At 33.2% G+C, this 13090-nt stretch overlaps 1 long non-coding RNA gene across 1 annotated transcript; it reads left to right on the plus strand.

Moving 5' to 3' along the window:
* Nucleotides 1–1680: 1680 nt before the first annotated feature.
* Nucleotides 1681–2904, plus strand: LOC125474721. The gene is made up of 2 exons (XR_007256147.1): nucleotides 1681–2097; nucleotides 2280–2904. It is a non-coding gene; the product is annotated as an uncharacterized LOC125474721 (long non-coding RNA).
* Nucleotides 2905–13090: the final 10186 nt, after the last annotated feature.

Here is a 13090-nt window from a genome sequence, read left to right on the forward strand (position 1 = left end):
GACTTGTGAAATTACATTATTGCTCATCATTTTTTTTTTTTTTTGTTATAGAAGACTAATTTGCCTTTTCATTCTCTTTTATTTGACAAAAAAGATTTTATTAATTAGTTGGACGATTTTTTTTTTTTTTTTTTTTTTTGAAAAACAAGGCTAAAAAGCAAGAATTCAAACAAATTTATTCAACAATAACTTTAGAACTGGATATCTCAAGTTGATCTTCATAAATACAACTAATTGAACAAAAATGAGGAGTATCCAAATAAAAATTACTTAAATTTAAATTAAGACTATAGGCTACTAAACTGTCCGTCACAAATTTTTTTTTCTCTAAAGTTTGTATTGCCAAGATTTTAAAAGCAAATCTCAACACACCAAAACAAAGAGACTTAAAAAAATGATTATAATAGCTATTTACCAAATAAACTGTAATTGCATAGTCTGATTCGTTGGACGATGGTTTACTCATGTAATCGTAGACACATCCAGTTCTACATTTGTCCATGTGACATTAGAACCTGAGCAGCAAAAAGTCGTTCTCCGAATTATTGTTTCGTGGGTGGAAAGTTATTACGGATAGGAGTTACGTCTAGTGACACATAAAAGCGACTTAATTCGTAACTAGAAATGTACTAGTTAAGATGTATTTTCATCCTTGTACCGTGGCCCTTTAACAATCTGACACGATAGGGAACCTATTCATAAATTTGACACGATAGAGAACCTATTCATGCACCAATTGGAAATATAAAGGAGAAAGACGTCAAGTTTGGCAGGTCTACTGCGACTTAGTATTATGATCTTATGATATTTTTTTTTATAAATAAGTGAGAGATTTTAAGTTAGATTCTCGTTGAAGAAAAATTTAAACCACATTATGCTAACTCATTGTAAGACTAAGGCCTACTCCCTCATTTCCTTAATATAGATAATATCGTTTGTTTAGAAAAAAATAATAATAATTGTACGCCTATTCTACATGTTCTATGTATTTAAGTATAATTCTCAATTTGGGCAAAATTAGGTAATCCATGTTCCTATATTGTTTTAATGTTCCACTTTAGTATATGTGGTTTCAATTCTGGCAATTGATGTATTAAAGCTTGCAAGTTTGCAATCTTATGTACACGCAAGATTTTTACCCAAGGCATAACTCTTATTTTACTAAACGCATAATACGTTTGTTTAGAGACATTTAGTTTTTACTTAGTTGAAAGATGCTGAAGTTTGATTCATAGAATGGAAATCGGTTGTGTTCTAGCTCTAAGTTATAACTCATTATTTTTCTTACACATAACTAATTTGTTTAACGGCTTTTAGTATTCGTGTGAGGAGATTTCAAATTCAACTCATGCGCAAAAGTGGGAGTGAGATATAGTTCTAGTGACTGAGCTACTAAGTTGTGGTTCATTTTTACCTACACACCAACTAATTCGTTTAGCATGCTCAATACAGAAACTTCGATCCCAGCCATTATCAGTACATCTATCCGCAAATCTTTAATTCTCCAATTCCTTTTTCTGTGGATTTGAACAAATTGGATGATATGTTCCCAAAACAACAGATCTTGTACCACTATCTTTTGGATACTTAGAATCTAGAATTTGTACACATACAAAAATTTGCTCTTTTTTTTTTTTTTTTAACATCATCCACATGTTATTTTATTATCTTTAATTTTTTTTAAAATGGTTAATATCAGTTTACTATTTTGAAATTTCTTGGTTTTCAACATTTGATACATGAAGTTTTTTCCGTCCTAGAGTGGTACCTAAAATTATAATTTTGGGACACTTTCATACATCCGTAAGTTTTCCATTAGAATTTCTGTTAACTGATGACGTGGCACCTACATAGACAATGACTGGGCATCACGTGGATATTTAAAAAAATTTAAAAATTAAAAGTCAAAAAATTAAAAAAAAAAAGAAACAAAATCTGGGCCTATCCTACCCACCCACCTAGCCCTCTCTCCCATCCTTCTCTCTTCTATCCTCTCTCATCTCCTCTGCGCCCACCCCAAACTCAGCCATGGCTTTTCCTCCCTTCACAACTCCAAGATCTACAACTCCCTCTTAAAACTACAAGCCCTCATCGGAGGTAACCGCACATTTGCCCGATTATGCTCCCGCTAAACCCAAACCCCAATATGATTTCTTCAATTTTATACAAATTCAATTTATTTTTTCGATTTCGATGCCCAAAATTAGGAAAAATAAACAGATGGAAAAAGATTTGTTTTTCCCCAATTTTTTGTAAAGAAAAAGGTTTATATTTTGCAGAGATGAAACCCAGGGTTTTTGGTGGGTCACGAGTACCATGTGCATGGAAGCCAGAGTGGAACAAACTCCCGGTGATGGAGCAAGCGAGGCTGAAAGCGAGGCATGGAGTGATGACGATGGCGAAGGCAAATTCACTAGGGAGATAGTTTTGAGAAGCGGATAAGTGATGGGTTGGATGGGCAGCAACCACGGAAAGAGAAATGAGGAAGGGTTAGCTAGCTTCCCTGCACCGGAGACGGCGTCTGCATGTTCTGCAAGGTGACTCCGCCCGACCTCGAGAAACTTACTTGCAAGACTTGCGTGACCCCCTAACATGATGCCTGCCTCTTGGCCAAGCTCGAGTCCCTGGCCGCCACTCTCCAGTGGGAATGCCCCGATTGCACATCGATCTCCAACAACGCTCCTGCGTATATCCCCGCCGTGAACACCTACGTGGACAGCGGTCTGGTGTCGACGATCCGGGAGATCGAGAACGACGCGACCTTAACGAAGCATGAGAAGGCGAGGATGAGGCAGGAGGTAAGTGGACGCAGAGGAAAGAAGAGAGAAGGAGGGATGGCTCGGTGGGAACGGGGAATGGTTAGGAATAGGCCTAGATTTTTAATTTTTAATTTTTTTAGTTTTTTTATTTTTAATTTTTATTAGTTTTTTTAAATAATTTTTTTTTAATTTCTAATTTTTTTAATATCCACTTGGCGTCCAATCATTGTCTATGTAGGTGTCACGTCATCAGTTAACAGAGATTTTAACAGAAAATTTAACAGATGTATGAAAGTGTCCCAAAATTATAACTTTAGGTACCACTCTGGGACGAAATTTTTCCATGTATTTTTTTTCTTTTCAAAATTTTTATATTTACACACACACAAATCGTGTGAGCTTCATCTAATTTTCAATGTAAAGAGTTTAGATTAACTCTCACTTAAATCTCACAAAAAAAAAATATCCCAAACATTAAAAACAATTCTATAAACTATAAGAACATACATGTGGCAGAAAACGAGAGGTTTTCATCGAGCCCCACCGACAGCTATCTATAAAACAGTCTGCCACATGTTATTATCGTCATATTTTATAATAAATTCATTTTACATTAGACAAATATTTTGAAAAATGCTATAAACTCGTTGCGACGTTGCCTATAACATAAATCCCGTAAATAGGTTCTCATAAAGTAAATTTGGAATTAATAGTAGAAGCATTATACAGCGAGCGGGTTTCATTAAGTTATGAAAATACTTATTTGTAAGTAAGTGATTCAAGTTTAAACAACTAATTTTATTTTCACAAACTAAAAATGAGGTTCTAGAGATGTTGGGACAACACCAAAGTCACAACAAGTTCATAACAACTTTTGAAATATTTTCTAACGTAAAATGAATTTATTATGAATATTCCAAGCTAAATTCAAATTAATTTAGGGCACTTTTTAATTTCAGAATTCAAAAGTGAGGTTTTAAGTGTGTAGAGATGGCCACTTAATATTGCAGTCTAAAGATATTCCTCTTCACTAGTAAGTGAGAGGTCTTAGGTTTAATTCTTACCAAAGACGAATTTGAACCAAATTATTACTGACTTATTGTGAAACTAAGATCACCCCTTCTTTCTTAGTATAAATAATATTGTTTGTTAAAAAAAAATAATAATAAAGTACATAGAGATGATGACAATGATGTAATGGAGCTTGTAGCAACTTTCGAAATATTTTTTTGACGTTCAACATATTATTATGAATATTGTAAAATAAAACATAAGAAAATTCTTAACATACAGACACGTGTCGATATCCAGTTATGAGAACATTGTCCATTAGGCCTCGAGCAAAACAGGGTTAAAGTCAAAAGTTTGGCCATTAATTTGTGGACCAATTTGGCAATTAGGTACAAATAGAGACAGGTGTAGCTACGGGATTAACTGCAGATTTGAGACAACGGAGTAAGGGAGGAGGGCATCTACAGCTGTCGGTTGGCGTGAGCTGTGGCTCAGAGAAGGCCGTCACGGTTTTGTATTTTGTGTGGCACTCGTTTTAACCGGGAAACGGGTGGTCCCGGTTCTTATTTTCGCGTCTTGATTAGTGTGATTGTAGCAGACGCATATGATTTGTCTGATTGCGGCAGTGATTATATCAAGGGTTAAAACATAAAATAGTAAATTAGTAGGAAAATATTATAAGCATTCCTAAAATCTTATTATACACGGAGTACAAAATAAGATTTTTGGAGTGCCAACAATAATTCCCAATTAATAAAGCATAAACTTGAACGTCCACCCAAAGGAATCCAAATTCTCGCCAAATCCTCTTTGTGAGGATTTTAGAAATCTGTAAAATCATATTCGTTTATTGTACATCGTATGGTTAGAAATTATTTTATATATTTTTATTTAAGATTAAATACAAACATTACCTGATAAAAAATAAACCCATTATGTACAATAAACAGACATAATTTACAAATCCTCAAAATCTTCACCAAAATGATCCGGAGAAGACCTTGTTGACACACAAAGCTATGCATGTATTTTTAACTGGGACATTGTTATTTCCAATTAGGGTTGGCAGTGACACTGGACAATCACATAACCTAATATCTATATACAATTAGATCATGATTAAAATTGCTAAACTAAGATTATTTTTAATTTTTTTTAACTTCTATGATGAATGGTATGACTTAAGATTTTTTTTAATTTTTTTAATTTCTATGATGAATAGTATGACTTAGGCTTAGTTTAGTATTGTTTTTTGTCATAAAAAATTGCTTAATTTTAAAATTAAGTAGTAAAACAGAAAAGAAATACGTTGAATACTTCGTTACTTTATTCATTCTCCAAAGCTTACGATATATAGGCACAAAAGCCTTATTCTTTAAGGAATATAATTACAAGGATACATAAACTAAATACAAGAGATTACAAATCCTAATCCTATCTAAAAATGACTCCTAAAATATTTACAATTTAAGACACAAATCAACATTCATCCTTAAGTTGGTGCATATATATCATACTTGCCAAACTTGATGCTTGAGTCCTGAAAAACTTTATTAGATACTCCATGAGTAAGAACATTAGCCAGCTGCTACTCCGAATTCACAAACGGTATAGACACAATCTTTCTTTCAAGATTTTCCTTGACAAAGTGTTGATGAACCTCCATATGCTTTGTTCAATCATGTTGTACCAGATTATCTATTATTTCCACTGCAGCTTTATTGTCACAATATAACTTCATAGCCTTCTTTGGTTCAAAACCAAGACATCTAAAAGTTTACTTAACCAAAAGAGTTCACATATTCCTTGTTCCATATCTTTATACGTAGCTTCAACAGAATCCCAGACACCAGTTTCTGGTTCTTACTATGTCACGAAACCAAATTACCTCCAACAAATATAAAATACTCAGATGTAGAACATCTGTCAATAACATTGTTAGTCCAATCTGCATTTGTAAACCCCTACACCTTAGATGCCTATGTTGTCCATAAAATATTTACTTACCGGGTGCAAACTTTAGATATGTCAAAACTCGCATTGTTGCAGCCATGTGATTTTTACTTAAATTGACTCACAAAACTTACAGTATATGCAATATCAGGCCGAGTATGAGATAAATAAATTAATATGCATAAAAGTTTTTGATATCTACCCCTATCAACGGGAACTTGATAGGGTAAATGCCGGTAAATACCCAAGTGATGCTTTACTAATATAGGAGTATCCACAAGTGCAACATTTATCTATAACTTCTGGATTTCTTATGAATCATTCCCTGTAATAATCATATCATCCACATAAATACTTAGAGCAGTCAATTTGCCAAGCCTACACTTTATAAACAAAGTGTGATCTGAATAACTCTTGTGATACCTGTATTTCTTCATTTCTTGAGTAAACTTGTCAAACCAACCACGAGGCGATTGCTTAGGTCCATAAAGAGACTTACGCAACTTGCAAACTTCTGTATTACCACTCGCACCATGACCCGATGGAAAGACAATATACATTTCCTCTTCCAAGTTTCGATAAAGGACCGCATTCTTCACATCAAACTGTTTAAGAAGCCAATCCATATTTGTAGCTAAGGAAATTAAAAACATACAATATTCATCTTTGCTACCAGAGAAGAGGTTTCTTGGTAATCTATACCATACATTTGAGCGTGCGCTTTTAGCCACTAACCTTACTTTGTACGTATCAATTGATCCATCAATCTTGTACTTGATTGTAAACACTTAACGACAACCAACATGCTCATTTTCTTTTTGTAACTACACTATCTTCCATGTTTTATTTTTAGCAAGGCTGACATCTCTTCATTCATAGCTTGTATCTACTTAAGATCTTGTACAACTTCTTCTACTTAAGTTGGAATTTTAATTGATTCCATATAATTTACCATTTCCATACGTTCTAGTGAACAATGCTCACATGATACGTAATTAGCAATTGGATACTTGACATTTCCATCCAGAGAGAACCTGTGAGGTGGCACACCATGATTATGTCTTGCTGGCAATTTATAAGTACTTACATCAATATCAGGATTAGTTGTGTTAGTATTTAAAATACTTGCCTCTTGGATATTCAAAAGAGATGGAACATACCCTGTAGGATTAAAGAAAGGAGTAACTATATTGTTTTATTGGATATAGCCTAGTTGAATTGGGCTGCTTTGCTTGGTATTGCCTGGCCGAACTAGGCTGCTCTACTCAGGAGGCTTCTATTGTACTATGCTGCTCAGTTTGTTGGCTGTCTGCCAAACTGGACTACTCTATTCGGTGGGCTTCTACTGAATTCTCAAATCGAAATTCAAATTCTCGCAAAATAGTGACAAAAAACTAAATGCTCTATCATCTGTATGTGATATTTGTAACACCTCTGGGACATTGATGTGGTAGCAAATTTTTGTCGTATTCAGTCTTGATGAAATTGTACTTACAAAACAATCAACACATTTGATCAAAAACCAAAGCCTCGCGTGCCCACAAGGTTGTTTAGGGTTGGGGGGGGGGAGGGTTTGGCCAATGGATCTCCGATGCCTTAGTCAGTAACTCTGAATAGAGTGAGTGTTTAGGGTTTTCTGTATAGTGAAAAGCTTACCAAAATATGGAAGTGATAAGGAGGTATTGGTCAGCCATAGTGTAGCGTTTTGCTTTACACATGGCGACCTCGTATTGGCCAAATTATGTCAACCATATGATGCATAAGGAGATGCTATTTCCAACATATTAATTAAAATAATGATGGGAAAGGAATTCCTTACTTGATACGGTTGGTATTCAATTAGGTATGTATTAAAGATAAAATTTAGTAATTAATCTTATCTTTAATGTCTTCGACTTTTCCACGCCACGAGCAGATGAGTCTTGATTAGTCATAATCTGCTGACTGCACTTTTAGGAATGCTAAGTTGCGTGTGGGAATATAAATATGCCTTGCTCATTTAATGAGGGCAAGCTTGTTTTTATTGGTTAAAAGTCCATGTGTCGCCTCCAATAATTTGGAATTATTTTTAGCTCCACAATTGCAACCTAGGGTGTTCTATATGTTTCCCATGTATTGGGATTCTAGCCAACCCCACCCTTATCCAATAACCATTTTGATGCTTAAAGGGTAAAAAAAAAACATAAGTAAACTTTTTCACATTTATAGAGGCATCTAACCAAACTCAACTGACCCTTGAGCTTAAATAGAGAATCACTAAGGCCATCCTAAGGCTGGCTAGAATGCTCGTTTTAACCCTATGGCTTTCCAAGATATTAATATTTTAATGAACAGTACAGGGCCATATTTGTCTCCGTCTCCAACCGAGGGTCAAAGGGCCATAGGGCCAAACATAATTTATTATTTAAAAACTACATCTTAAATTCAAATCCAATGGCTAAGTGACGTCAGCATGAAACAAATTTTGTAGAGTTTAAAATAAAATGAAACAAATTTTGTGAAATAGAAGTTATAGGAAAAAATGGAATTAAAAAAAAATGAAACAAATTTTGTGAAATAGAAGTTATAGGAAAAAATGGAATTAAAAAAAATATGAAACAAATTTTGTAAAATAAATGTATAGGAAAAAAAAAATAGAATTTAAAAAAAAATATGAAAAATAGAAGTTACAGGAAAATTTTGTAAATACAAAATAATAATAAAATTGTATAAAAATAATAAAAAATTCAAATGCAACGGCTAGCTGACGTCAGCTAGTCATTGCATTTGAATTTTAACTTAAGTATTCCTGTCGGTTAAAATCGACAGGAATACATTTATATTAAATAATATAAATGTATTCATGTCAGTTATAACCAACAGGATTAATGTTTTTTTTTTGGCTAGCCCTTTGGCCCTTTCAGATTCCATAGGACCCTCTTAGATTTCACAAGCCATCTGGCCTAGCCCTCGGTTGGAGACAGTTTTCGGGCTATTTTTGACCCTCTGGACATTTCGGTTGGGGATGGCCTAAGATGAATTCTTTTTGAGAACCTACCCTCGTGTTGAGCACTATTTCATGTAAACGAAAGGCACGAGTGAGAGAAAAGTATAGAACAATCAAGCTCTAAATTTTTATAATGGCCTAAAGTCTATATCGCTTTCATCATTGGCTTAATATATATTAGTTATGTCTAAAACAAAAACATGCCATTGATATATAATTGGATTAAGTACCAAAAACCATAACATTTTAGTGTCATTCCAAATTGGTCTCGACCTTTTGAAACATTCCAAACAAATACCCAACCTATTGAAAACATCACATCAGTTGGGTCCCAATTAATTTTTCTATTATGTCATGTGGCAATAATGAATCCCACTTTTAAGTATACTTGGATACAAATAATGATAATAAAAATAAAAATAAAAACACATGAAGATGAAAAATAAAAAATAGAAAAATTTACAAATAAAATGGAAAACAAAAATGAAGCTCGGGAAATATCAAACCTCCTTCCAAGCTCAACCTACAACCATTGGAACTTCATCCCAACCTTTATACTAGTATTTAAAGCTTTGGTTGCCTACTTGGTGTTTGGAAACTATTAAGTCCTAGGGTGAGTTAAATTTGATAAGGTGATTAGGGAGCAAGACTCAGACGAGGGGAGAAAGAACTTAGGCTGATATTGATTTATCACCATCATAATCTTGATAATAAGGGAGAAAGAACAACCCGATCGAATAGAGGCCACCACCTACAAGATTGAATGTGGTTCTATTTCCAGTACTTGAAACCTATGGTAAAGTTCCATGTGGATGATGATGTGAAGTGGATACCTTTCTTGACCACTCTCAAGTTGCTATAGCATATTTGTTTTGCTCATGTGTTGGAGTGACCTTGAGTTGTAGGGTGGAGTTGGTGGTTGTGTTGGGGGTGATAGTTTGATGGGGATGATTGGTGATCGTTAGTTGGTGGAGGTCATGCTTATATAAGCTTCCATTGATTTTGGATACAAAGTAAACTCTATTTAACAAAAATTTAATTGAAGCTTAACAAATATGATATTTTCAATAAGTTAAAGGATTTTAGGTCCTTGATTCTATATAATTAATAGTAAAATTTTCAGCAATTTATGACTAAATTACCTTTATAATTAGCTATAAGAAAAGAAAAAAATAAATTCTAACAATGAGAGAAAAGATGTGGGCTGTTTAAATTAAACGGATCAGGATCCTCTCCTGACCCTTAAAAACTAAGTCTGCTGAGCAAGCAATCGTCACAGTTGAAATTTGATCCAACGGTTACAATTATTATAACATTAAAGGACCTCCTGACTGTTGAATCAAATTTTAACGGTTATAATTGCCTACTCAGCAGACTCAGCTTTTTAAGATGAGAAGAGGAATCCTGAACCAAATTAAACGATAGGTGTCAGAGCCGGTGCTCTCAAAATGGTTTAACTAAGCAAACGTTCACAGTGGGACCCCAGAGCCCATTACGGTGTTGGGGCTTGGTCGGTGGTCTATGTAACTAAATCCATGTAACTCAGTATTGACACTTAATGACAAAAATGCCCTCCTCACTTTAAATTTTTATTTTTCTTTCGGGGAAAAATTAAATATTATGGCATATTTTGCGCTCCCCTTGCGACGGACAAATAAATATTTAATAATTTAATGAACAATAATTATTTTAATATTCAAACGAAAGCTAAAGTTATAAATAATAAAAAAATTATAAAAAAATGTTAAATTTAATCAAATATTATGCTGTGATTGAGAGTTAACAAAAGAAAAAATAAAATCTTCAAGTGCAAACCTACTTCTATATTGTCTGCATGAGTAGTAGGTTAATTGGGGGAATAACCGAATATGCCATGAGGATTCAGGAATCAGGGTAATAAGCCATGAGGGGTAAATTATATGAAAAATTTGTTATAATATAATGCCTACTTGTCTGGAAGTGTTTTTAAAATTGAAAAGTGTTTTTGGTAAAAATGTCTATGAAACCAATTCTAAGTAACGATGCAAGTGAATTCTGGAAAAACAAATAGCACTTCAAGTGCTTCTTAAAACCCAAAAATATTTTTACCAAAAACATTTTTAGTCATTTTAAAAGTATTTTCAAACAAATCCAATATGTTATCCATGAAGAAGTAAAGGGGTGACGCGCCAATAGCTTTAAAGTTTGGGGTGTGCTATTTACACACTTCATTTTACTTTTCACACACCCCTTGATAATTTATATCTGTTGATTTTTTTTCAGTTTATCTTATCCGAAGGCTGAAAATTAAAAAGGTGTGTGAGAAGTAAAATGGGATGTGTGGATATCACACCCCTAAAGTTTTAAACCTTGAAATATTTACCTCTCTCCTTCTGCTCCTTACAAGATTATTAAGTGTCACGGGAAAGAACATACATATCTCAAATCTATTTACACAGTGTCATATGAAATTGTCAAAAACTTGATGCCGTGTGATGGAATTGAAATACAGTCATCATGGCTCTCATAAATTTTATGAATGTAAAAAAATAGGAAGTTATCCCAAAAAAAAAAAAAAAAAAAAAAAAAAGCTTTTGATTGCATAATTATGCTTTGAGTCGTGCTATTTACACTTTTTTTATCGTTTATACACAACTTTTAATTTTCAACTGTCGTATAGACTACATCGAAGAGAATCAAATAACAAAACTTCAATTAGAACTTTTCCAACTTCCGTGCACCAACACAAATAAAGGGTAGTGGGAGTCTAGAAACAAAAATAGACTGCATTTTTTTTTATATAAGCCATATTACTATTTTTTAACAATTGTTGGTCTATGTATGTGATTGTCATACTTTCTTTGGAGAGGTTACTAATTTTTTACAATTTAGTGAATCTAGTAATGATTAGTGTAGATTTTCGAATTCGGATCCTCGCTGGATCCTCTTTGTAAGGATTTCAGGAATCCGTGAATTATATTTGTTCATTGTACATTATGCGGTCATGAATTATTTTGAATATTTTTATTTAAAATTAAATACAAACAGTACTTGATAAAAACTGACTACACGATGTACAATGCACATACACAATTTACGGATCTCTAGAATCCTTACCAAAAGGATCTGGAGAAGATCCTGTTGGCGGATTTTTAATACCCACCTACAAAATAAAAACTTAAAACTTCTCACCTATTCATTGTCGCATTTGAAAAACCTACCACAAAAATAAACCTCCATGTTCATATAATTAATTTAAACTATCAACTTGTCTTCGACAGTGAATCTTTAATTAAAATTATGTTTTTCCTCATGGTTTTTATGTTTAGTTGTGACCCGATCGTTCCCGTTATCCAATGTGTGAGACTTTCTTAACCGCTCTGAAGTAGTTAGTGTTTTAATTGTTAGATCTTTATTTAAAAATACAAAAATTAAGATCCAACGTTAAAATACTCGGAGTATCAAGTACTTTGGAGTACTAAAATTTTTTTTTCCAATGTAATCCTTATGATACTTATTCATTTGAATAAAGTGTCTAGCGAAAACAAATATGGATGAAAACTGAAAAGATTAAGAGCATCTCCAATGAGCTCATTAAATGGGTTTATAAGAGAATTTATGGAGGATTTAAAAAAAAAATCAACTCAAATCATGCTCCATATCCACCTTCTTAGATAGGCATTCATTGAGGAGCTCCTTAGTATAGGAAGCGAGAAATGAGCTTGGATGGTCATTGTTTTGTTATTTAAAATAAATAAATATTTTTTATTGGCTAATTATTGACACATAGTCATTATGATTCTCCAAATTATGGAGTATGGTTGAAGTACGATTTGTTTTTTGAAAAAACAATATTATCTACACTAAGGGGATGAGAAAGTGGGTTAAACTTCATAATGGGTTAGCAACAAACTAAAATTTGTTATAAAATAAAGAGCGTGATTATAGATGCTCTAATAAGATATTAATTTTGTCACGCCCCCGCCTCGAAATATTTATTTTAGAGGATTACTTTTGTAATAGGCCCAAATGAAGATCATAGTTAATTTATTTTCCATAATCACATTCCATAAGTCAATAATTAAAATTCTTTCAAGCTATCCATATTTTCTTAAATATCAAAACATATCATTTACCAAAACCTACAATTTCACTCCCAATTTAGAACCATTTTCTTCTCTTAGGTCAAAATTCCATCTAAATATTAATTCTCGATCATTTAATCTCACTTATTTTATGGTTGCATCTAATATCTCGTTAGATTCCCTACATATCCCAAACAGGGATTAAGCCATTCGTAGTTCACAATTCCAAAATTCAAATCAAACCCAAATATATTCATGTAATCCAACATATACCACAATCGTATTAACATTCAACCCACAACAGTGAGATCTCAAAA

The sequence above is a fragment of a genome, unplaced genomic scaffold (genome assembly GCF_019419815.1).
Source record: "Pyrus x bretschneideri cultivar Hongxiangsu unplaced genomic scaffold, Pyrus_bretschneideri_v1 Contig13, whole genome shotgun sequence".
NCBI lineage: Eukaryota > Viridiplantae > Streptophyta > Magnoliopsida > Rosales > Rosaceae > Pyrus > Pyrus x bretschneideri.